General features: G+C 47.5%; 1 long non-coding RNA gene across 1 annotated transcript; it reads left to right on the top strand.

The window, feature by feature from the left end:
* The first annotated feature begins 1,061 nt into the window (after positions 1–1,061).
* On the top strand, positions 1,062–15,865 carry LOC110122421 (uncharacterized). Its single transcript, XR_002309237.2, has 3 exons — positions 1,062–1,230; positions 2,632–2,794; positions 15,665–15,865. It is a non-coding gene; the product is annotated as an uncharacterized lncRNA (long non-coding RNA).
* The last annotated feature ends 5,688 nt before the right edge of the window (positions 15,866–21,553 follow it).

Below are 21,553 nucleotides of genomic sequence, written 5' to 3'. Positions count from 1 at the left end.
AAACCACAAAGAAAACGTCGAGGAAAATGATGCCAGAGAGAAACAAGTACTGACAGGGAAGGGCTAGTGAGGGAGTGAGTGAGTGTGTGTGTATGTGAGTGTCTGTAAATGGATGTGTGTCTGTGTGAGAACTGTGTGTGCTTGTGAGCGCACACGTGTGCCTGTGTACGCAAGCACATGTGTGTACACACATGGTGGGAAGAGGCAGTGGCAGGGAAGGGGAGGGAGGGAGAGAATAGCCCTGTGATCACAGACACGGGAATTCTGCTTTGACTTGAGGTTGAGGCTGCACATTCCTGGGGCAGGCCTCCGGTGGGGTCTGAGAGCGGGAAATGACCATATCTGGTGTTTTGTCTTGATGAGAGGAAATTCTTTGCCCAGGGCAACAGCCCCCCTGGGGTGTGCCTTCCTCTGTGGGTGACTGGGAACTCAGAAGCCAGAGCTCGGGATCCTCTTCAAACCCAATTTGCATGAGAAATCAATGTGGTTTTATTTTGTTGTTGTTGTTCTTTTTCTTCAGGCCCTGAGATGCCAAGATCCTCAAGCAAATAATAATGATGCTTTTCAGACCAGGACTTCAAACCGCTTAGCTGTGATTAGCCTTCTTTCTAAACACAGGAAAACTGGGGTGATGTGAAGGAGTCCACTGACAGGTCAAAGGGAGGCTCAAGGAAGCCTTGGCCCCACGCTGGGCCCCACTTACCTGGGGGCAAGGAGGCCCTGCTGGCTTCTGGACAGAAGTGAACTGAGTCTCTTATTGATGTCTCCAGGGCCAAGTCCTGTGAGCCAAGGAGGAGGCAGGTTGCAAGATCAGTTCTGGAAGGCTCGTCTATAGTCAGCTTTGTCCAGAGGCATCCGTGTATCAAGGAGTAAGAGAGGCGGCTTACTGGTTGGAATAAGATTTGAGTCCTGTGACAGGAACCTCAGTTTTCTCATCTGTGAAATGGGGATAGTGCCCTTTGGCACAGGGTTCATTAAAGACTAATTAGAAGTGGCACAGTGTAGCACAGTATATGGCACATACCCAAGCAGTAGTAATCATAAGAGTCATAATCCCACCATCATCATCATCACCTCCCTGTGAAAAGACTACTTCCCAAGCAATGGAGATCCCAAGAATCTCAAAGATCTGAGGGGGCGAAGAAAACTCACCCCACACTCCTGGACCCTCCAGGCCACTGCAGCTAAGGGAGGAGAGCAACTCCATAGAAACAGTGACAAGATTTCCTGGTAAGAGCTCACTGTCTCCTAGATTCCTGGGGAGCCTTGGAGATGTGGGCGGAAGAGGTTCTGAGAACCCCTGTATCAAGAATGTCTGACTTCAATATAGAACTTTTAAAAAAATTAATTAATTACTGGTTTGGGGGTCGGGTTTTGGCCACACCACAATGGCTTGTGAGATTTTAGTTTCTCAGCCAGGGATCGAAGCTGGGCCCTCAGCAGTGAAAGCTCAGAGTCCTAACCACTGGACTGCCAGGGAATTTCCAAGATGGAAATTTCAAAAATTTACTCTCTAAAGGATCTGGACTAAGACTGTGTGTCTGCAGACCCCGACATTGATGATCGGCTTGATGGGAGCAGGTATCCTGGAAAGGAACTGAGTTTGGAGGGAAACCCAGAGTTCTATAAACCTGAGTTCCAATACCCCCTCTGCTGAATCTCAGCTGTGTGGGCCTGAATAAATGATGTTGCAGTAATACATTCTCTTGAGATGACAAATATCAGGCTGTAGGCCTATAGTAAGAGGCCCAAAATGGCAGCTCTGTTGGTTGAATCAATGCAATCAGTAAATAGACTGGTTTGACATGATTGAAATGATAATGGTGAGTCACGGGGTTGTTCAGTCCTCAGATGCTTACAAAGAACCACCTATGTGCCACATCCTGGGAAACAGGACTGGGCCACTGTCTAGGAGAGGATTCCAGGAATGGTGGTAACGGATGTAGTCTGTTCACCATGTCCAAGCAGAGGCTGACATATCCCTCTCTGGTGCTTCCCTGGTAAGATGGGCCTCTGGGGAGAGCAGACCCAACTCCAGAGTCTTAGAACTCCTGTGGTGGTCCCCAGAGACACGGGGTGACAGGGGAGGGCTTTCTGAGCCCAGATGAACAAATAAGAATAGAAGAAAAACCTTGCTGAGTTGTCAAGTTGGGAGGGTGTCCCTGACAGTTAACCTAGTCTTGGAAGACTGAGGTGCAGCCTGGTTCCTCGGGAGCCTCTCTGAGGTAAGATGACTCACCCAGCATCACACCAGATTAGCACAAGGGCCTCTGGGACACCAGCTACCAGTTAAGAAGTCCCCAGGGGGCTGTTTCCTGACAGAAATGGGCCTCCCTGCTCTTACATTCAACCTGCAGCTGCAGAGGCCCACAGGATTGCTTGAGGAAGGTTTCTGAGGAAAAGGAAGGAGGAAGGGAAGGGGCTGGTCATTTTGGCCTTGGGTCTCTGGGCCCACTAAAGGTTCTCATGGGTTTCTCTCTGGTCAGGGGTCAGGAAGCAGCCTGGTCCTACAGCTCCCTAGGTGTGGTCCTGGCAGAGAGGAGATGAGCAGGGATGAAGTCAGGACAGTGGAGGACAGGGGGTGGGGGCGGCCTTCCCCGCCTCTCCCAGTAAGGATGTGTCTTCTGACAGGAAGCTGCCCAGGACATGGTATCTGGCTGGAGCCGTGGTCTAACAGCTGTGTGGGCATTATAAATCTCTCTCTTGGAGATGAGACTCCGAGGCTCTCGATGGATCCTGCTAATGGTAAATCTGTCAGTGCCCACAGCACGAGACCTGGACTCAGAGCATCAAGGTGAGACTGTCTGCTTCCCTCAAGCCTGTTCATTGCACCTGCTGTCTATTTCTCTCCAAACGTGGAGGGCTGTCACCTTCTTCACTGAAAGCGTCAAGGGAGTTTTAACTGCAAGGTAGACTGTGCTTCAGGTCCAACTGAAATGCCTCTGAAGCCAAAGTTTCACCTGAAAACTTTCTGCCAGAAGGGACCCTTCTTCTGCAAGACCCTGGGTGATTTGGATGAGTTTAGGCCAGACAGTGTCCCTTGGGTATTGTGGAGGTTTGTGTGGTTTTTATTGTTTGCTTTTTTGGTGCAGCCTAGCTTTAAAACTTCACTTAAAAAAAAAAAAAGTGGTCATTACCCTTATTTTGATTTAGAGGATGGGAAATCAAAAGTTCAGACCCCTAATTTATCACCTCATAGATGTATGACTTTGAACAATCCCTTCATCTCTCTTAGACTGCTCATTGTAGAAAGACAATGATAAAGTCTTATCAGTTAGATACAAGGGTGAAATGAGATACTCCATCAATCAGAGCTTTAGTTGGAAACATCCAGTGTTACTGCTGATAAATCAGCTCCTTGAGAAACAAAAAGCTCTGATTTGTAGCACTTGCCAATTTCCATAGTGTAAACACTCCCATCACTGACACTTGCAAGCTACCAACGTGACACTGCTGAAAAAAGAGCTGGGAAGAGGAGTGAACCATTGGTCCTTCTGCACTGAGCGGAGGCCCCTTAGTGCAGCCCTGAAGACAACAGACACAAACTCTGGCTAATTGTATCACAAAATAAATGAGTCCCGAGGATAGGGGATAGCTTGCAGAATTTCCAGTTGGTGAATTAAGCCTGGAGCTTGTGCAGGCATAAGTTACATCCTAAATTACCCACAAAGCCATCCAGTAATGATGTTGCTACTGTCCTCTCTGGCACAGATACAATAACATGCCCTGTCATCACTAACAATTCTGGACACTGGCCAATGCCATGAAAACTGCAGCCACTGGTAGCCCTGAAAATACCATGGTGCTGTGCTGTGCTGTGCTGTGCTTATTCACTCAGCCATGTCCGACTCTTTGCAACCCCACAGACTGCAGCCCGCCAGGCTCCTCTGTCCATGGGATTCTCCCAGCAAGAATACTGGAGTGGGTTGCCATGCTCTCCTCCAGGGGATCTTCCCGACCCAGGGATTGAACCTGGGTCTCCCACATTGCAGGGAGATTCTTTACCATCTGAGCCACCAGGGAAACCCTGAAATACCATAGAGCTGCCCCTAATGCCATCCTTGCCAGCATGAGAAGGCCCTGGGAGAAGTGTGGCCCCTGCTTCCTCCCACCATTAGCTTCCATTTAACGCAGGAAGGTGCATCTGATTGGTAGAGTCAAGTCGTTTGTCTCTGCTTAGCTGCAAGGGAAGCTGGGAAAGTGAGTTTATTAGTTTCCTGTGGCTCTCTAACAAATAACCAGCAATCAGGTGGAAGTTTGTTCTCTCAGAGTTCTGTGGACTTGAAGTCCAAATTCCAGGGGTTTGCAGGGCTTCCCTTCCTCTGGAGTTTCTAGGGGAGAATTCTTCCCTGCCTCTTCTGACTTCTGGGGGCTGTTACCATTCCTTGTGGCTACATCACTCCAGTCTCTGCTCCTGTCTTCACATGGCCTTTCCCACTTTTCTCTCTGTGTCTCCCCTCTGCGTGTCTCTTTATAAGGATATCTGCCATTGGATTTAGGGCCCATTTGGATAATCTGGGAAGACATCATCTCAAGATCCTTAACTTAAGTGCTTTTGCAAAGACCCTCTTATCAAATCAGATCAGATTCACAGATTCTGGAGGTTTAGGGTGTGGACATATCTTTGGGGATCACTATTCAACCCACTGCAGTGAGTATCTGTGTTTTCAGGTTCTCTGGCAGACAGTGAACCCTACCTCATTAGATGGGAGATTCTTTAATATAAGATGGGGGTTCACAGACTGGGCAGTCAGAAAATCGTCCATTATCTTCTAGAACAGGGGTCACAGCATTTTTTCAGTAAAGAGTCAGAGGGTAAATATTTTCAGCCTTGAGGGTCATATGGTTAACTACTCAACTCTGCCCTTATGGCATGGAAACAGCCACAGACATTCTGTAAACAAATGGGGGTGGCTGTGTTCCAATAAAACTTTATTTACAAAAACAAGTGTCTGTTTAGATTTGGCCCAAGGGCTATAGATTGCTGACCCCTGTTCTAGAACATGAAGGAGTACTTAGGAGATATTGACTGAGTCTTCAATCCTCAGAATGTTTGAAATGTACTGAATATGAAGGACAGAGCCAGGACAGAAATTAATAAACACCTAAAATGTATCACTAATGTTCTGTGACCCACACTTTTGAATATGCAAGGGTGAAGAGCTGTAGTATCTAATTGAAAAAAAAAAAATCCAGTTTTACCTGTTTCAGAGCCTAATACTAAATATGGGCCACATTTTGATCCTGGTTTCATACCTAGTAACAGCATCCCTGACCCAACCAGAGACCAGGGAGGAGTGTGGAGGATTTACACAAATGAACCCTAGCAGAGGAGCACTGGAGGCAGGAGCCTAGCACTTTCTGCTGGCGAAAGAGAAGAGCCGTGAATGCCTCCACAAAGGGTGAATCACATGAAATCCAGATTTCTGCCTCTAAGATGGTAGAACAGCACAAAAAACAGTATCTGAAGGGCAAAATGGCAAGGCTGGTGCTTATGGTAAAAAGACAAAACCAAACAGTTTGGCTTTGAAGGCAAACAGACCCGGGTCCTTATCTCAGCTCCTCAGTCACCCAGTACAGCCCCTGAGTAGGTAGGTCTCTTTACCTCTCCAAGCCTCAGTTTCCTCATCTGTAAGATGGGAAAAGTTAGATCCATCCCACCCAATGGTTACAAGGATTGAAGAAGACAATTTTCATAAAATACTGTAGCACCCAATGAACGCTCAGTAACTAACACTCGGCAAATTCCTGACAAGTCTGGAAATTAGAAATGGATTTTCAAAGTCTGCACACCAGAACATATATGGCGAAGAAAGCATACTCCTTCAAAGGAGGCCCCCGGGAAGCCCGACCCTTGACCAGCCAGCCCGCCTGGGGAACAGCAGCCCTGGCAGGGTATTTCAGGAACTGGATGCTGATGAGCCTTCGGCGCCTCAACAATTTGTCCTGGCTTTCCTCAGCGGCCAGCAGGCCCTCACTCTTGGAGAGTGGACTGCTTTCTGGATGGAGCCCAAGGTTAAATGGAGCCAGGTCTGATGAACAAGGTAGGAGATGAAGCTGGCTGGGATCACTTTGGATGAGAAAAGATCTTGATTGCAAAATAATGAGCAGGGGTGACTTGGAGCCTTTCTCTGAAGGAAATCCCCAGAGAGGAGTTCCAAAAGGGCTACAAGCATTGGGAGCTTTCCTGGAATAAGTGAGTAAGTCCCTGGAGGGGTGGCTATGGCAGGGGAAACACTTGTTTGGAAGGTCAAGTACTGGGGTATTGGGAGGGGGGGTGTCTCTGAATGTTACAGTTGTATCACTTAAGATTCATTCATTCAAAATTTGATAAGCAGTAGGGGCTCCCCTGGTGGCTCAGATGGTAAAGAATCTGCCTGCAATGCAGGAGACCCGGGTTCAATCCCTGGGTTGGGAAGATCCTTTGGAGAAGGGAATGGCAACCCACTCCAGTATTCTTGCCTGGAAAATCCCATGGACAGAGGAGCCTGACGGGCTACCGCAGGATGCGACTGAGTCACTAACACACTCTAAGGCTAAGGCCCTGTCCTAGGCACTGGGTGTGGTGATGATATGCTTTCCTCCTTACCCTCAGATTTGTAGCCACAAACAGACATTATTGAACTTCTGCGCTGTGCTGTGCTGTGCTTAGTTGCTCAGTCGTGTCTGACTCTTTGTGACTCCATGGACTGTAGCCTGCCAGGCTTCTCTGTGCATGGGCATTCTCCAGGCAATGCCACTGTGATCTTTGCAAACCGTCCCTCTGGAGTTGTGCAGTATACAACCTGTAGAAAGGTACATGGCAGTCTTGCTTGAATGGAAGAAAAAAACAAGGGTGTGAGTTATATGTGTAGGCTCAGGGAGACACTTAGTCTGGATCATTGAGAAGGTGGAGTTTTCAAGGGAAAAGGGGTGGGGAAAGGGAAAATCAGACTCAGGGACATAATGTACTAAAGCTCCAGGAGGAGGGCAAGGTGGGTTCTGAGAACGCTGAGACATCTGGTGGATCTGGGGAGGAGGCAGGCCAGCAGGCTGGGGGCATGGAGGTTGAGGGGACTGACTTCCTGCACGTGAGTCAAGATCCCCCAGGAGCTTCTGGAGGAGCCAGAGAGGCCCTTGAATGTCAGACATTCCATTCCTCTGAGTCGGCCTCTGCTGGAGGGGAAGATGCGACGAAGCACACTGGCCTTCCTAAGCGTGGCATAGATCAGGTCTGGATACCAGCTCTGAAGCCTTATAGGCTGTGTGTTCTCCAGTCAGTCACTTAACCTCTCTGGGCAGGAGTTTCCTAATCTGCAAAATGGAGGTCACAGTCACAGTAATGCTGGGGGTTGGGAAATTTGGCAAGATTCAGAGATGCAACAGGTGCTGTAAACGTTCTTATCTTTCCTTTCCAAGTTGTGGTCTCAGTTAACCTTTGTTTAGGGACGGAAACTGATACTTAGGGTGCTGACAGCACCAGCCCGCTGTAGGCTGAGCAGGTAGGAGATTATTCTCTTTCAGAAAGTCACCCTAGATAGTCGGCCCAAGTCTCCACATTTCCTTCATTAACATGAGCATTAGAGAGCACTTGCTCTCTGTTCCGCAGGCCCTTGCTCCTCTGTGATTTTTTTTTAATGCAAATCTGCCCCTTTGAGTCCCCAGTGCCTGGGGGTAAGTGACTTTTATCAGTGTTCCATCTACCCTAGAGTAGAAGGGTGGGGCCCAGAGAAAGGAGGGTTGCACCTCTGAAATGGAGAAGGTGGGGGTTGCTTCCCCCATCCCCACTCCAGAAAGAGCAAGGAAGCTCCTGGGATTGGAATATGGAAGGAAGAGGGGAAAGAGCTCTAAGGGCATATAAAATGCCTCCTCCATCCACACCCCCTCCCTGCATGGTCTGTGTGGGGTGACTTGTGTGGAGTCCAACAGACACTCTGCATGCCGTGGGTCGGCTCTGTGTGCTGGGCTGGGATTGTAAACACCAGAGAGCCCCAGGGACTTACTGTCTGGCTGGGAAAACATCATCAACAGGTAAGTAAGGCATGGAGGCCAAGGTGATGTTGCAACAGTAACTATGATGGCTAGAGCTTCCCAGGTGGCTTAGTGGTAAAGAATTTGCCTGCCAATGCAGGAGACGTGGGTTCAATCTCTGGGTTGGGAAGATACTTTGGAGGAGGAAATGACAATCCAGTTCAATATTCTTGCCTGGAAAATAGCATGGACAGAGGAGCCTGGTAGGCTACAGTTGCAGAGTGAGACACAACTTAGCAACTAAACAACAATAAATTGTGATGGTTACCTGTTACTGAGAATTTACTGAGCCTGGCCCTGTGCTAAGAACCTTGCTACATATTATCTCCACCTTGAGGTGGCTATTAGTAACAACTTTTTGCAAAAGAGGAAACTGAGTCTCCCAAGGTCAGAAAGCTGGCAGGTGGCAAGGACTAAAAAAACCTAAGTTCTCCACTGCTGTGTTATTTGGCCTAAACTGGAAAATCAGCCCACCTGTCTGAGTTCAAGTAGGGATTTCCCTCTATTACCTTTCATTGCCTTTCATTGTAACATTTTGGAAACAGAACCCTATTTTGTTTTGAGAGTGTTTATTGTCTCATTCAGTGAAGACAGCATCAGAAACCCTCAGGGGTCCCCTCTTAACCACAGGATTCTTCCCAAGACACCCTCCCCACTGCATTGTCTCCCCTCTTTGTGTGGGTGGGTCTAACATTGGAAAGAGAGAATCTGAAATCAGAAATACTGCAACATAAAAGTATGTATGAAATAAAGCCTCCTGTTAGGTGCAAAACGTAGAAGCATGCAAATTTCTGCAGTTTAAAAAAAAAAAAGACATCAGTAATTGCATCATTTCAAAACCGAGTGGCTCGAGTAAAATTTAAACGGTGGCGCACAGTTGCCATGTGTTAGAGACGTTTTAATGGATATAAACAGACAGGCTTACCACCCCTTTCAGGGCTATGCTTGGATTAGTTGAGGTTTTCATTATGTAAAGATCTTCAAGAATACATTCCTTTTAAATCTGTGACCTCCCTCATGACTATTGTGTTTGTGTATAAAAATATGTAACCCATATAAATTATGGGTCCCCATATGGCTCCTTCTATGACTTAGTTGCATGAGAAGAACTGCCGTCTAGCTATCAAACAGTAATCAAATCCTTACTGTATAGAGTCCAAACCCCATGGCAACACTGAATACAAGCTGTCCCCTCCTTCCCCCATTTTTGCATCCCCCATTCCAAACTTCTAAACTCCCGACAGCTTGTCCTTTCTCATTGTCCCAGCTCTTAGATATGTAAATGAAATTAGTTTCTCTACCAAGTCCTCTCCACCCTCCTCATTTGTCCCATGTCTCCATTGGATGGAGGTTCTGCTGAGTCTCCAGGTTCAGGTCTTAGAACTGGGCTGACAAACACTCTTAGGGGAAAGAGGGAAGGAGGTGGAAATACCAGTGCTGGTAGGTTGTAGATTCTAGGAATGATTACCCCTCAGTCTTACCTCTGCACTCTCCCCTGGGCCTCACCACACCCTGCTGACTCCTGGGTAGGGGTAATTCCCCAAATACACCCACTGCCCATCTTAGGCTGCCCCTCTGCCTGAATTGCCCATCCACTCCATCCTTAGGGTCCACTCTTACATGGTTTCTTCTGTGACCCATCCCCAGCACCCCTCACTCCACCCCAACTCCACCCCTACCCCAGGCACACTCAGCGCCCCTTTCCTCTGGATTCCACCCTTGACACACCTACATTCTTGACAACCACCTGCAATGGTTTGTTTACAGGTCGGTTTTATCTCTAGATGGTGACCTCCCAGAGAGCAAGGACTAACTCATTTTCATGCCTCCATCCTCAGCACTGAGCCCTGCAGACATAGTAGATGCTCCATAGATGTTGTTGTTTACTTGCTAAGTAGTGTCTGACTCTTTTCCACCCCATGGACTACAGCACACAAGGCTCTTCTGTCCTCCACTACTCCCCAGAGTCTTGTCAAATTCACGTCCATTGAGTCAGTGATGCTATCTAACCATCTCATCCTCTGTCAGCCTCTTCTCCTTTTGCCTTCAGTCTTTCCTATCATCAGGGTTTTTTCCAACGAGCTGGCTCTTCCCATCAGGTGGCCGAAGTATTCGAGCTTCAGCTTCAGCATCAGTCCTTCCAATGAATATTGGTTGATTTCCTTTAGGATTGACCGGTTTGATCTCCTTATAGTCCAAGGGACTCTCAACAGTCTTCTCCAGCACCACAGTTTGAAAGCATCAATTCTTTGGCGCTCAGCCTTCTTTATGGTCCAACTCTCAAATCCATATGTGACTACTGGAAAACCATAGCTTTGACTATATGGACTTTTGTCGGCAAAGTGCTGTCTCTGCTTTTTAATACGCTGTCTAGGTCTGTCATAGCTCTTCTTCAAAGGAGCAAGTCTTTTAATTTCATGGCTTCAATCAGCATCCGCAGTGATTTTGGAGTCCAAGAAAATAAAATCTGTCTCTGTTTCCACATTTCCCCCTTCTATTTGCCATTAAGTGATGAGACTGGATGACATGCTCTTAGTTTTTTGAATGTTGAGTTTCAAGCCAGCCTTTTGACTCTCCTCTTCACCCTCATCAAGAGGCTCTTTAGTTTCTCTTCACTTTCTGCCATTAGAGTGATATCATCTGCATATCTGAGGTTGTTGCTATTTCTCCCAGCAATCTTGATTCCAGCCTGTGATTCATCCAGCCCAGTATTTTGCATGATGTACTCTGCATAGAAGTTAAATAAGCAGGGTGACAATATACAGCCTTGACTACTCCTTTCCCAATTTTAAACCAGTTCATTATTTCATGTAAGTTTCTAACTGTTGCTTCTTGGCCTGTATACAGGAGATATAGGAGACAGGTGAGGAGGTGTGGTACTCCCATCTCTATAAAAATTTTCCACAATTTGTTGTGATACACAGTCAAGGCTTTAGCATAGTCAATGAAGGAGATGTTTTTCTGGAATTCACTTGTTTTCTCCATGATCCAACAAACGTTCGCAATTTGATCTCTGGTTCTTCTGCCTTTTCTAAAGCTAGCTTGCACATCTGGAAGTTCTCAATTTGCATATTGCTGAAGCCTAACCAAAGGATTTTGAGCATATCCTTGTTAGCATACGAAATGAGCACAACTGCATGGCAGTTTGAACATTCTTTGGCATTGCCCTTCTTTGGGACTGAAATGAAAACTGGCCTTTTCCAGTACTGCAGCCACTGCTGAGTTTTCCAAATTTGCTGACATATTGAGTGCAGCACTTTAACAGTATCATCTTTTAGAATTTGAAATAGCTCAGCTAGAATTCTGTCACCTCCTCTAACTTTGGTCATGGTGATGCTACCTAAGGCACATTTGATTTCACACTCCAGTATGTCTGGCTCAAGGTGAGTGACCACATCATCATGGTTATCTGGGTTATTAAGACCTTTCTTGTATGGTTCTTCTCTGTATTCTTGCTACCTCTTCTTAATGTGCTCATCCTTGCATGAAATGTTCTGTTGATATCTTCAATTTGGTTGAAGAGATCTCTAGTCTTTCCCATCCTATTGTTTTCCTCTCTGTCTTTGCATTGCTCATTGCAGAAATCCTTCTTATCTCTTCTTTCTATTCTCTGGAATTCTTCATTCAGTTGGGTATATCTTTCCCTTTCTCCTTTGCCTTTTGCTTCTTTTCTTCCCTCAGCTATTTGTAAAGCTTCATAGACAACCACTTTGCCTTCCTGCATCTCTTTTTCTTGGGAATGGTTTTGGTCACTGCCTCCTATACAATGTTATGAACTTCTGTCGGTAGTTCTTCAGGCAATCTGTCCACCAGATCTAATCCCTTGAATCTATTCATCACCTCTACTGTATAATCAAAAGGGATTTGATTTAGGTCATACTTGAATGACCTAGTGGTTTTCCCTACTTTCTTCAATTTACACCTGAATTTTGTAATATAATATATATATAATCTGAGCCACAATCAGCTCACAGTCTTGTTTTTGCTGACTGTATAGAGCTTCTCCATCTTCGACTGCAAAGAACATAAATCTGATTTCGGTACTGACCATCTGGTAATGGCCACGTGCAGAATCACCTCTTGGGTTGTTGGAAAGGGGTGTTTGCTATGACCAGTGTGTTCTCCTAACAAAACTCTGTTAGCCTTTGCCCTGCTTCATTTTGTACTCCAAGGCCAAACTTGCCTGTTATTCTAGGCATCTCTTGACTTCCTACTTTTGTATTCTAATCCCCTGTGATGAAAAGAACATCTTTTTTATTTTTTGGTGTTGTTGGTCTTCATAGAACTGATCAACTTCAGGTTCTTTGGCATCAGTGGTTGGGGCATAGACTTGGATTACTGTGATGTTGAATGGTTTGCCTTGGAAATGAACTGAGATCATTCTGTCATTTATGACATTGCACCCAAGTATTGCATTTTGGACTCTCTTGTTGACTCTAAGGGCTACTCCATTTCTTCTAAGGGATTGTTGCCCCTAGTAGTGATATAACGGTTATCTAAAATTCACTCCACAGATATCACTGTGTAACAGAAAGGCTTTCGGAATTCCACAGACTTGAAAAGGAGAGTGAAAAGGAAACAACCCAAGCACGGGGACTGACGCTCCTCTGGGAAAGGCACGGCACAGGCTGACTGCCCAGTTCCTCATTGGGCACTATCCCGTACATTCTGGGTGAGGAAGCAGGGACCCTTGGTGTGCTCCATCCCCAAAGACAGCTGAGCAAACAAACCCCATCTCACTTGCTCTTTTGCAGTTTGGCGGTGCCCCTGCTCACATCCAAAGGCAGGGTCATCTCCCCTCTGCTTCAGTCAGGGCTGGTCTCAGGACAGAATGCAGCAGAAGTGAGGCAGGTCAACATCCAGACCTCAGCCCTATGAAGTCTTTCAGCTTCACTGTTCACCACATCAAGAAGCTCAAGCTATCCAGCTGAAAAGGCCACACAGAGGAAAACCAAGCACCCGGGCAGACAGCCAACACCAACTACCAGACAGGAGAGGGAGGACAACTTGGATCTTTTAGACCCAGCCATGCTCCCAGGAGAGCGTAGCCACATAAGGTGAAGAACTACCCAGCAGGGCCCCTCCTGAATTCCTGACCCACAGAATCATAAGCAATAGTATAGCCGTTGTTAACATTTAAAGCAGCTGTGTCTCAGGATGGTTTGTTATGCAGCAGTAGATAACTTATACATTAACATTTTTCTGAATGGGCAAAAAAATTAGTGGTACAGATTTCTGTGACTTCTGAGTTGGGAGCTAGAGAGGGTGTGACTAGAATTCAAGCTTTGCTATCTGTATGTGCTTGTTTGCTTGCTTTTTAGCTTTAAAATATGGAAGGGTCCCTTAACCCAGTGATCACAGTCAGCATCACCAGAGTGGGGCAAATTGATTAAGATGCATTGGGAAGAATGCAGGACATGTCTATGATCATCCAGCCAAAAGTGTAACACCTGAAAATAATCACAAAGAAATATCTGACAAACCCAAACTGAGGGGGCATTCTATAACATAACTGACCACTTCTCTTAAAAATTATCAATGTCTTGGGACTTCCCTGGTGGTCCAGTGGCCGAGACTCCATCCTCCCAATGCAGAGGACCCAGGGTTGATCCCTGAACAGGGAATAAGGGCTTTCCTGGTGGCTCAAATGGTAAAGAATCTGCCTGCAATGCAGGAGACCCTAGTTTGATCCCTGGGTTGGAAATATCCTCTGGAGAAGGGAATGGCAACCCACTCCAGTATTCTTGCCTGGAGAATCCCACAGACAGAGGAGCCTGGCAGGCTGCAGTGCATGGAGTGGCAAAGAGCTGGACACAACTGAACAGTAACACTTTCAGTTTCTTTCAGGGAACCAGATCCCACATGCTGCAACTTAAAATTCCACATGCTGCAACTAAGACCCATCGCAGCCAAATAAATAAATATTACAAGAAAATCATCAATGCCTTGAAAGAACAAAAAAAGACTGAGGAACACTTGCAGATTAAAAGAGGCTGAGAGATATGAACTGAATGCCATATGGGGTCCAGAGTTTCCTTGTGTTATAAAGGACATTGCTGGGACAAATGGCAAGATCCCTGTAAAGTCTGTGATTAGATAAGAATGCTGTTTTGGTGTTCATTCCCTGATTTTGGTAATTATATTGTAAGATATCATATTGTAAGAGAATGTCATCTGTTTTTAGGCAATACACGCTGAAGTATTTAGAGGTAAAAGCAGTATTATGTCTGCAGCTTACTGTGAAACAGTTCTAAAAAAAAAAAAAACTACATCTTCCTCTTCTATGTATATCTATCTAGAGAGAAATGGAAAAGAATAAGGCAAATGTGATAAAGTGTTTACATTTGGGGAATCCAGGTGAAGGGTGTGCGGGAATTCTTTGTACTGTCCTTGCAGCTTTTTTGTAAGTCCGAAATCGTATTTAGATAAAAAGTAATGAAAAAGAAAGAAGCAGATTGCAGTGGGTGCGTGGCTGCCCCCCACAAGAGGAAAAACTGACCTGCAGTAGGGGAGGGACTGTCCCTGGAAACGCCTGCCTCAGCTGATTTAGGCCCTGTTCCCGTCTTCCTCTGGGGGCTCGCAGGCCTGCCCTGCCCCACGGCCACAGCTAAACTCACCGTCCACCTCACCCACACCTGGGCTTCTCTGAAGGCCAGGCTGGGTGTGGACAGGTCACGAGCCCCAAGGGGGCGGTCATGGAGAGTTTTCCCTGGGAACCCTCGGCTGCGGAGACACAGCTCCACCCCCCTTGCACATCTGGGTTTGGGGGACTCTATTCAGAGCCACAGAGCAGAGGACCATGGAGGTGAGGGGTCTACAGCGGTCCCCCGTCTGTCAGTAAGCATTGTGAAGAGTACATACCTCGGGCGGTCTCGCTGTTTCACCTGCCTGGGTCAGGCAGGGCTGAGAGGAGGGGGTCTTTATGGCCCAGAGGAAGGGCAGTGTGGGAGGCATTCACAGGATCTGGGCCGACCAAGCCTCCCAGGCTGAGCAGTGCCAACCGGGCATGTTTCTGGGCAGAGTTTCCTTCCGGAGGGGAGCTGGCTGGGCAGGAAAGAGCCAGGAGTTTGGGATCCAAGAGAAGTGAGAGGGCAGACTCTGACTCGCCCCTTCCTGGCTGGGTGACGCTGGCCCAGAGACATCTCCTGGCACTGGGTGAGGGCCCTCATCTGCAAGGGAAATCATCAAACACACCCTGAGATGTGAATCAAGTGGTAAGACAGTGTCCAGCACAAAGGAGGGTCCATGCTTCGATTCTATTCATGTTTAAGGAGCATGGGCTCACAGCCAGGCACAGCCGGGATGTCCTGTGTGCCCCCCAGACCGCTGAGAGTGGACTCAAGGCCTTCCCCTCTTGCTTCTTCATCCTGATCTTCCCCCTCTTCTGTGCCAACATCACCACCAAAGCCCAGGTGCTAGAGCATTTGGGTTCAAATGTGAGACTTGCCTCGGAGTGACTGAGGTTCAGTTATCTAACCTGTGTGTGCCTCGGTTTCCCTACATGGAACTGAGTATAGTAATAGCATCCATCCCCTAGATTGTTCTGGAGATCAACTAAATTCATCCTTGCAAATAACAGTGAATGCTTGCATAGTGGTTACTACATGCCAGGCACAGATCTTCACTTTTAATCAGTGTTATCCCCATTTTACAGATGACAAAGCTGAGGCACTGAGAGACTACATAATTTGTCCAAGATTACAGAGAAATGAAAGGCAGAGCTGGAATCTGTGTCCCTAAACCCTGCTGTCTCCTGCCGTGGGCACACAGTAAGTGCTCAATTCACATTTGCTGTTACTGAGGCTCAGAGCCAGGGTCAGCTTCACGGGTGCATCACCTGTACAGTTCCATAGGGCCTGGACCTTAGAAGGGCAATGCTTCTTAATGTCCTGTCACTGTCTTGAAGTTCTCAATAACAAGAGGGCCCACATCTTCATTTTGCACTGGGCCCCCAAAATTCCATAGTCGATCTTGCTCAGAATCTGACAGGACGTGACCACCTCTTCCTCCTTCTTCATCCCCCACCTAGACTGTGAGCCCCTTGGGCTCTGAGATACAGCGACTTATCTCTCCAACCACCTTATCCCATGCCCGGCAGGTAACAGGTTCTCTTGTTCTGGGCAAGAGGGACAGAGATGGCTAGAGTCACAGCTGTTGCCCCTGCCTGTATTTCCTCTCAACACCCCCAAGAAGAGCTTCCAGCCCCAGCAGCCTCAGGAACTGCCAGAGAAGAAACTTTTCAAGATGTGAGAGGACTCCCAGCCAGTGGCCACCCAAACCAGGTGTTTCCAGAATGGCCAGGGGAGGGGGTATAGCCAGAAGACGGTGTAGATCACTGCGACTGGGGAATCCCAGCTGGGCCCGAAAGACCCTAATAAGCAGTTAATTATGATGCTGGCTCTGTAAACAGTGGCAGTGAGACCTGGTATAATGTGTAATTACACTGGTTGGAGCTAGAACTGGGCAGCGTTTTCTCCTGCGACGCTGGAGGTAACACAGATCCCAAAGTGCAGGCTTGTGGTCAGGGCACAAAGGTAAACAAGACCCTCCCTAAGGGCAGGCAGGACTCAGTCCAAAGGTTCAAGTGCAGAAATGATGGGGGTGAAAAGAATTTTTCCTTTCTTTTTTATATAGTGAGCAGGTAGTGGGGGTGGGGTGGAAGGGAGGACAGCACCTACTGTCTGTCAGTCTCTGCTCCACTGATATTATGAGAAAGGCATCTGGGGCCAGGCAGGGGGCCTGGGCATTTCTGGGACTGGACGTCACACCTCTACAGTGCTTGCCTGCCTGCCTTTCCCTCCTCCACACACATTTTTAATTACTGATACTTTAAAAATCGACGTGAAATTCACATAACATAAAATTAACCATGTTAAAAGTATACAATTCAATGGCATTTAGTACATTCACAATCTTTTTTTTTATAATTGAAGTACAGTGGATTTACAATGTTTCAGGTATATAGCAAAGTGATTCAGTTATACATATATATATATATTCTTTTTCATATTCTTTTCATTATAGGTTATCACGAGACATTGAATATAGCTCCCTGGGGGTATATAATAAGTCCATGTTAGTAGTGTGTACATTTACAACCTTATGTAACCACCATTTCTAGCAAGTTCCAAAATATTTTCATCACTCCAAGAGGAAATGCTGTACCCTTTACTCACTTACTCCCAGGCAACCACTACTTTGTTTTCCGTCCCTATGGATTTGCCTATTCTGGACATTTTTATACAGATAGAATCATATCACATGTGACCTTTTGGGGCTGGCTTCTTTCACATTGCCTCATGCCTTCAAGGTTCATCCACACAGTAGCATGCATCAATGCTTTATTACTCTTTATGGACAAATAATATTCCATGGTTTGAATCTGCCACATTTTGTTTATCCACTGGTGGACATTAGGTTGTTTCTACTTTTTGGCTTTTATAAATAATGCTGTGAACATTTGTGGACAAGTTTTTGTGCGGACGTGTTTTCAGTTCTCTTGGGTGAACTGAGGAGTGAGATGGCTGGGTCACAGGGTTACTCTAGATTGAGCTTTTTGCTGGTTTCTATGCCATATGGTGCCATAGAAACATATTTCTTTCTCTTCTGTAATGCACAAGGGTTCTGATCCCCCCATACCCTCACCAAGGCTTATTTTCTTTCTCTGAGTTTTTAAAATTTATTGGGGTATAGTTGCTTCACAGCATTGTGCTAGTTTCTGCTGTACGGCGAAGTGGATAGGCCGTATGTATACACAACTCCCCTCCCTTCTGGATTTCCTTCCCATCTAGGTCACCACAAAGCACTGAGCAGAGCCCCTTGTGATAAACAGAAGGCTCTCGCTAGTTATCTATTCCATGCATAGCAGGGTATACATGTCAATCCCAAAATAATCACTGATTTCTCACGGGGGCTGAGGTAAGCCTCTCTCTGCCACCAGGGCTGAAACACAGCGCCCTGTCCTCTGGAATTACAGGAAAGCCCTATAGACGCTTTAGGCTTCCCAGGTGGCCCAGTGGAAAAGAATCCGCCTGCCAGGCAAGAGACGCAGAATCGCTCCCTGGGTCAGCAAGACGCCCTGGAGGAGGAAATGGCAACCCATTCCGGTACTCTTGCCTGGGAAATCCCAGGGACAGAGAAGCCTGGCGGGCTACGGTCCATGGGGTCGCAAGAGTCCGACACGACTTAACATCTAAACAGCAACGACCTATAGAAGCCAGAGTGCAGGAGGAACAATTTGGGACCCCCTAGAAATAATTCGTCACACAGATAGAGCTGGATAAAAAGAGCAGCTCCAAGTTACCCCAGTCCTGTGGGGCCCGGTGATGAGTTCAGCGCGGCAAGCTGCCCCCAGGTGCCGTGTGGGTGCCACGGAGGGAAACGGCTAAGTGTGAGTTGAGAGACAGCCTGGGCCTCTGGAACCCAGCCAGCTTTGCCCCGGACGCCCCTGCCTGAGTGTCACTGAGGGAGACGACGTTTGCAGCTCTGGGGAACCTGGCACACGGCAACGCTGATGAAATGAGGGGCCACTTCGGGTACTGGGAGGTGGTGGGAACAGGGCCAAACTGTGTGAATAGTCACATGGCTTCTCCCGCCTGTGAAGGAACCGAGGACAGCCTTACCTCATATCATTGTGCCTCACAGATACCGCATTTTTAACCAATGGGAGGCCGGCAACACTGCGTTGCGCAAGTCTGATGACGCCATTTTCCCCACGGCACTTAGGCAAATATCTCTGTCAAGGTTTGGTAAATCTCGCGATATTTCAAACTTTGTCATTATTATATATCAGTTATGGTGGTCTGTGATCGATGATCTTTGATGTGACTAAAATGAAAAGGTTATGACTTGCTGAAGACTCAGATGATGGTTTAGCAATAAAGTATCTTTTAGTCAAAGTATGTGCATTGGGTTTTTGGCTGTTTTTTTTTTTTTTTGGACATAATGCAATTGCACACTTAATAGACTATAGAGTGAAGTCGCTCAGTCGTGTCCTACTCTTTGCGACCCCATGGGCTGTAGCCCCCAAGCTCCTCGGTCCATGAGATTTTCCAGGCATGAATACTGGAGTGGGTTGCTATTTCCTTCTCCAGGGGAATCTTCTCGACCCAGGGATCGAACCCGGGTCTCCAGCATTGCAGGCAGATGCTTTACCGTCCGAGCTACCAAGTAAGCCCAAATAGATTATAGTACAGTGTAAATATAACTTTCCTATGCACTGGAAGCCAAAAAATGAACGTGACTGATTTTATTTCAATATTCACTTTATTATTCCATTCCGCTGGAACGGAACCCGCAGTAACTCAGCGGTCTGCCTGTACTACTGCATTATACTTGCGAGGGAAGAGAACCAGAAATATTTGGCAAACGGCACTAATGACTCCCATGTATAACCGACTGCTAATTGTGTATAATCTACAATGTATTCATAGGTAAGCAATAATTACAATGATGTTTAGGAGTGCTTGCTATGTACCATGCACTGAGCTAAATGCATCTTTTGATGAATTCTCACGGCAGTCCTGGGGCCTAGGCATTATGATCTCTAATGATTCTAGTCTGTTATTTAAGGATGCTTTAGGCTGCAAGTTATAGAGAACATAACTTAGGCTCAAATGGCCTTAACCACAAGGAAGATTCATTATGTCACATGATAAAACATCCGAGGAAGGGCACACTCCGGTGGTGATGCCCATGGCTGCATTGTATCTTCAAGGTCACCAGTTCCTCCCATCTCAGACCTGACCTTCTCAGGCTGCAGGACTTGCAACATCACATTCAAACGTCATGACCGTCCAGCATCACCTTCTTAGGAGGGAGGAGGACTTTTCCCAGAAGCCCTAGCAGACTTTCCCCCTGTGTCTCTTTGGCTGTCACTGGATCACATAACCACTGGGGAACTAATCCCAGCAAGAGAAAGGGGAGCCCCACGCTTGACGTCTGTTTGGGTTTAATACATACTGGGGAGGTGGGAGGAGTGGGGTTAAGCACAGTGAACAGATCCAGTGTTTGCCTTCTTCTTGACCTGCCGGATAGTCAGGGAAGCAGCTGAGGTGAGGGTGGTCCTGAGCCCTGCAGCTCAGTCACCCTCCACTCCTGATTTCCTTGTTTCCATGGTGTCCAGCACCTGGGTATCATCTGCCTTCAATCCCCCCCCCCCCCCCCAGCATCTAGCCAACCAGTGACCCCGCACGTCCATTCCAATCAGCCAGCCCAGCTCAGAGCCAGCCAGAGAACTTTCCATTCTGCTCCTGATCATGTGTCCACCCGCATCAGCCTTTCCCGGCTGCCCGCAGGGCCGAGACCTCTCAGAACTGCTCCTGTGCAGTCAGACATATCAGGCTGATCAGCAGTTCTGGGCGGGGGCCAGCAGGGGCAAGGGTCTTTCGGGTTCTGTCTGTCCACGTACATCAAGCTGTTCCCAGCCGGCGGCTCCAGCACCATCAGGCAACACGGCAGGGCCTGGCTCTGTCAGTGGAGGAGCCGTGCAGCTAGAACCCCGCTGTTTTGCCTGGGGTTGGGCGAAGGCGATGGACAATGGTGGTGAGGGTTTGGGAGGAGTAAAAGGTAGGGATGACAGAGGGAGAAGAAAAGAACAGAGTGAGAGAAACACAAGGAGATTCCAAGACAGTGGGGATCTCATCTTAGTCCTGCCTGCCTGCACCCCTAACTCCTAACAGAGTGCCTGGCACAAAGCAGGAAAGAGTTGGTTCAACTGGTCTGAACAATGGAAGAGAGAGAGGTGATCCCAAGAGCAAGGAGGGGGAGGAAGAGGAGAGCGATGCAGAGAACAGAGCAGGGCAGAAAGGGGTGGTGAGTGTAACCCCTCTTGTTTGTCTTTCCATCCCTTCACTCTCGAAACCCCCAGTTTACTGAGGCAGCTCCACAAGTGTTTATCTTGCTGAACCAAGTGAAGAGAAGGAGAGGGGAGCCAGAGTCAGACAGGAAAGAAGACAGAAAGAAGAAAACCCCGGGGGGAAGGGGCTCCTTGGAGGGGAGAGAGATTGTGAGACAGAGAGAAACAGAGAGAGAAAGGGGAGGGGAGGTCAGTAATCAGGAAAGAGAATATGCAGGACCAACCCAGGAAAGGAAGTGGAAGCAAAGAGGTGAGGCAGGCAACTGGGAGCTGGGGCAGGCTCAGCCCTTTGATGAAAATGCACATGAGCAAACGTGCTGGGATCTGACAAGTGCCAACAGGCCCATCGCAGAGTTAAAAAGTGCTACAGCTGTCAGGGTTTCAATTTTTAAGTCAGCACTTTTCTTCTCCACATGCTGGGATTCTGCAACTATGGTCTTCCCCACGCGTCTCCTGCGAGCACTTGGGGCTTGTCCTGGAGCCTTTAGACTTCCAGGGAACCTGGGAGGGTGGGGTGGGTATGTTTGGAGGGTCCATGGCTGGGGAGGGGGGTGTGGCTGCCACCCCTACAATGGTTGCGGAAGTGTTCTTTGGAGGGAGGGCACGGGAAAGTAGGTAAGGTTTTCAGCAGACACTGGGACCCAAGGCGGTGAATTGGGTTGAATAGAGTCCCTCCAAGTTCATGTC

This window comes from Odocoileus virginianus, chromosome 12, assembly GCF_023699985.2.
Source record: "Odocoileus virginianus isolate 20LAN1187 ecotype Illinois chromosome 12, Ovbor_1.2, whole genome shotgun sequence".
Taxonomy (NCBI): domain Eukaryota; kingdom Metazoa; phylum Chordata; class Mammalia; order Artiodactyla; family Cervidae; genus Odocoileus; species Odocoileus virginianus.
The sequence above is the reverse complement of the archived record's forward strand: the minus strand, read 5'-3'. Positions and strand labels throughout refer to the sequence as shown.